Source organism: Zea mays, chromosome 1, assembly GCF_902167145.1.
Source record: "Zea mays cultivar B73 chromosome 1, Zm-B73-REFERENCE-NAM-5.0, whole genome shotgun sequence".
NCBI lineage: Eukaryota > Viridiplantae > Streptophyta > Magnoliopsida > Poales > Poaceae > Zea > Zea mays.
Window position 1 is genome coordinate 232,530,899 of NC_050096.1, and position 5,162 is coordinate 232,536,060.

General features: G+C 39.4%; 1 pseudogene; it reads left to right on the forward strand.

The window, feature by feature from the left end:
- Positions 1-538: 538 nt before the first annotated feature.
- LOC103643402 (uncharacterized) lies at positions 539-4,926 on the forward strand (annotated as a pseudogene).
- The last annotated feature ends 236 nt before the right edge of the window (positions 4,927-5,162 follow it).

A 5,162-nucleotide genomic window follows, 5' to 3' on the forward strand; every position in this document is an offset into this window, starting at 1 on the left:
AAATATGTGATGTACTACAAAGTTGTAGATCTCTTCAAGCTCTATGATTTTCATATAAACTTTATTTTCATATGATTCTATACGTAAAAGTTATGATGTTAACAATATTATGCAGAAAAAGGAAAAACCGATACCCGTATCCGACCAAAATATCCGAGTACTTATCGGGTAGCTATCATTTCGTATCCGACCTGAATCCGAAGCTGCATTATTCGGGTACTACATGTATCCATCCCGAATTGGTATCTGAGAAAACAGGTATTTACACTATCTATACCTGGTACCCGACAAGTATACCTAATCCATTTTAACCTCTATGCAGCATCGGTCATCTCGCGCTTCTGCATCGACTCAGGGTTTGTTTAGGAGCAAAGGGAGAATTGAGGGAGATAGAATCCTTGAGGGATGGTTTGGGAGCCTAATTCCTAGGAGGGAATCTAGCTATTTCCCGTGGACACAACCCACGTGGAGATGGACCTCGCGGAAAAAATTTGGCCCATTTGGAAGATAGCTCGCCGGTCCAGCTAGCGCCCTCCTCGATGGATCCAGCCAATCCACCCAAGGAACACTCCCTCAACACCAGAGGCTGGGCAAGTTTCCTATCCAGACTGCGAGCGAGGGAGAGGCGACATGAGCTCCATCGTCTGTACCGCCAGCGTTCGCTCCGCTATCGTCTGCTCCACTGACGTCCACTGTGCCGTCCACTGCGCCACCACTTAGCCGTGAGGTACTCAACTGTTGCCATCATCCGTGGCTTCTTGATCTAGGGTTTAGGGTGGATCTAGGAAATCAAATCCTACACTCGATCTACAGCCTAGTGCTGCTACTGCCTGAGCTGTAGACATGCCAAAATCTAGTCCCCTCCGTCACGGGTAAGCTCGCACAATCTCTCCCTACACATCTTTTTTCTTCGCCTACCTAATGCTCTATGCTTTTGGAGATGTGCTAGCCCATTTCCATTTGATGCCCGAGCTCATGGAAGCTACGATTTTAGATGCAACCCGCTAAAAAACACAGTTGATCCCTCTAGAAGAATCTTTCGTCTTTAGAGTACCTGATTTGTTACCTCATGCTAAGAAAATTTGGCAAAAAATATAGTAGTTATAATTTTTTTTATTGGAAATAAAAGCTACTCCTCTCTAGAGTACCTAATTTTATTTTTTCTTGGCATGTGTCGTCAAGGTACTAAGCGACTTTGATGTTTCCAATATTGTACATGTTACCTTCTTCAATAAGTGGTTTAGATTACTTTCCATATGCCTTACTGATAACTCCATACATTACAATTATCTCACGTTTTTCACCATCATTAGCTTGTAAGAAAGCAAGAACTCATTTTGTAAGCAAGCAGTATGTAAGTCTGTATGCATGTTCAGTGCTGGAACCATAGTCATCTGGTGGCACTGAATTTACAGCTTATAGGGCAATATTGTACATTTTGAAGCAATAAGATGTTTTTTATAGCTTACAGGGCAAATCTTATTCGTCATTTGCTCCAAAATTTTGTGAGATTTCTGATGCAAAACCTGTAATACGAATTCATTTAATAAGTAGACAAGTCAAACTAGTATAGATCTTAAAATAGCTACATGTTTTTCATGCATACCAGGAACCGATGCCTGCCTAATGTGTTACAGTTCATCCCAGGATACCCCTACATACTACATTTTGGAGAATGTTTCAGCTTAACTAGCACTCTCACTAATTATAATTTTTGTTTCGGTGAAGTGATCCGGACTGCTGCACTCTGTCATCTGTCACTGACTTTTATTAGTTTTAATTATCATGGCTAGATGCACTCATTGTTTTCGTTTGTACTCTGTAAATCAATTACATGTTTCATTACTGGAAGACCACAAGTCTGGACTAGTAGTCTAGTATTGGATCCCTTGGGACTGAATGATCTCTTGATTATGATTATAATTGTAGCAGGAAGGACACTAACTCAACGATTTGTGAAGCTTCCTAGCTATAATCCTTAATTTGCATCAATTTTGTATGTTATAAGGTAGGTAGCACAGCTATACAAGTGCATGATTAACTTTTATGTTTCTAGATAATGGGTTCTTGGAGGAGCATGTTAGGCGGTTTTTGTTGGAGGAGGAAGAAGACGATGATGAACTATTTTTTGTTATTCTCCCTGCTATAATCCCATACCCCTCAGAAGAGAAAAGGCCCATCCACACATCCTCCCTCACCGGTGCTAAAAAGGTTAAAGAAATTCTTAAAGGGCATGAGAGTTGGTGCAAATCTGAGTTCTGAATGGAGATGGAAATATTCAAAGCCACATCACTTAGAAGAGAGAATTTACTATGTGACACGCGAAGAGTTAGCATGGAGGAGCAGATTGGGATGTTCATGTATATGATCTCCCACAATGCTAGTAACCAAATGCTACAAAAGGCTTTTCAACACAGTGGAGAGACTATCCATCGAAAAATATTCGAAGTTTTTGAGATAGTTCCCATACTAACTCAATGATTTGTGAAGCTTCCTAGCTCAGTTCAAACTCATGCTAGGATTGCAACTGATTCTAGGTTCATGCCCTTTTTCAGGTGAGCTACAACTGCAAACACACAATTATCCTATGCTAATTGGCACATGTCCTCAACATATTTTATATTTGTTCCTTTAATGCAGAATTGCCTTGGTGCCATTGACGACACACATGTACCCATGACTACCACAGAAGACAGGGCCCCTCCATATAGAAATAGAAAAGGAACTCTTTAACACAATGTTATGGTAGTCTGTGACTTCGATCTCAATTTGACATTTGTCTCATGTGGATGGGAAGGGTCGGCATCAGACGCAGGGGTGCTTCAATCTACTATTAGCAAAGGATTTATTGTGCCAGAAGGAAAGTTTTATCTGGTAGATGGTGGCTATGCAGATACATCATCATACATTGCACCATACAGAGGAGTTCAATACCATCTCAGTATGTTTAGGAGGCGTCATTCATCACAAAGTGGTTATGCAAACTACAAAGAGTTGTTCAATCATCGCCATGCAATTCTCCGCAACCATATAGAGAGGGCCATTGGTTTTCTTAAGAAAAGGTTCCCGATTCTAAAAGTAGGGACATTCCATTCCATAGAAAATCAAATCAAGATCACTGCTGCAGCCATTGCATTTCACAACATAATTAGAGGGCAAAATGGTGATGAAGGATGGCTCGACAACCAACCAGCTTATATATCTCCAAGTCAATATGTTGATGTCCCTGAGGGAGACAACAATTATCCCAATGACATAGAGTCAAGTGATGGTAGTACACTAAGAGATCAGATCGCACTGCAGATGTGGGCTACCTACAATAGTTGATTAGCTTAAGTCCACATACAATAATGACTGTTAATTCAGGAACAATGTTTGCAGCTTGTTGTAATGTTGTAATGCAACTATCTGTCTTATCTACTTATACAAGTGTGTTGTCTTATCTGTAGGTATCCTGTAATGTTCACAAGTCAAAATTGTTATAATACGATGCAGTACACTTGCTATTTCTTCTCTTTTTTGGCCTTTATTCAATTGTCCATAGTGTAATGTTGTATGCTCTTTTTTATATTACTAATGTCTTTGAATATTTATTGGAAAATATAGCCATGTCAAAGGAAGTTGCAAGGGCGGCCTGGAACTCAACATATGAGAAGGGTTTATTCGATGTACTACATGACTACAAAGATAACCCAAAGTTGAAGGGTCAAAATGGATGGAATTCAGAGGGATGGAGATGTATCACTGCTAAGTTTAATGAAAGGTTCTCTTTGGCTCATTTCACAAAACAACAACTACAAGAGAAGGAGAAAGAACTTAAATCAAGCTATAAAGCAGTAAGAGATTCAAGAAAGGAAAGTGTGAATGGTTGGAAGGACTCCCTATGTATGATATTGGCTGAACCTGAGGTTTGGGCAAGGTTGATTACTCTAAGCAATTTCTTTTTATAACATTTTGTCTTTGCTTATTTAATATGATCTTTTTTGTTGCTGAGAACTAATTACATTTCCTATTGCATTTAATGGGCTCACCCAAAAGTTGCAAGGTTTCGCAAGAAGCCATTTCCTATTTTCTACTCTTTAGAAGCACTTTATGAAGGTGAGTGTGTGTCCATTTCCTCTTTTCTACTTTTTTCTAATAGGCTATGAGTTATTATACCTATCCAGATATGTTCATTTTTGTAGGTAGTGTGGCTATGGGAGACTTAAATTTCACATCAAGACAACAATTGCCTCCTTATGCTCCTATACCTGTTGATATCTTGCTCCCCCTACTATTGTTCCTCCTCTTGCTCCTCCTCCTAGCATTCCTCCCGCTCCTACTTTTGTTGTTCCTTTAGCTAGGAGTACGTCGGAACAGACTCTCCATCCATTCAATACAAATCCATTTGATTTGGATGGACAAGAGATGACAAGTGAAGCTCAATCTATATCAGCTATTCATGAAGCAAGAGAGGGAGAAGGTAGCAAAAGCAGAAAGCGTAAACAGAGCCATGTTGGAGCAGCTCTCGAAGACTATGTGGAGTTCAAAAAGAGCCAAACTAACAAGACACTTGATGCTCTTAAAGAACTTTCCATGAGGAAGTGTATGAAGGAAATGGAAGCAATGGCTGGATTCACAGATGAGGAGAAGTCATATGCTATGGAGGTCTTTGAGTCCGAGATTAATAGAGGCTTTCATGTCAACAATGAACCACAATGTTCGTAGAATGTGGCTAAAGCGCAAAATCAGGTATGTCCATGGTTAAGCATGTAACAAAACATAGCTTTATGATTTTGGGTTCAACTTAGCATGAGCACATATTGTGTGGCATCAACTTCATATTGCCATCCAAGAACATGTCAGCAGCAATATCTTCATATTGTTTACATCCGTCCATGTTGTATTATTGTTTTTAGTTTTCACTCATGTCTTTGGAAACTTTGAAGCTCCTGCCATAAGTGTCAAAATCATTAGATAACCAATTTACATAAATGCATCCTTGAATAGTAAAGTAGCATGTAGGATATTTGGAACATGGCCTTATGATATTTGTGCATACAATGCATGTTTGTGCATACAGTGCATGGCTGTGGGTTTTTATTTGTGCATGCAGTGCATATTTCCTAGTTTTAAAATGTTGATATATGGTGTAACATGTACAATATTGGAAACATCAAAGT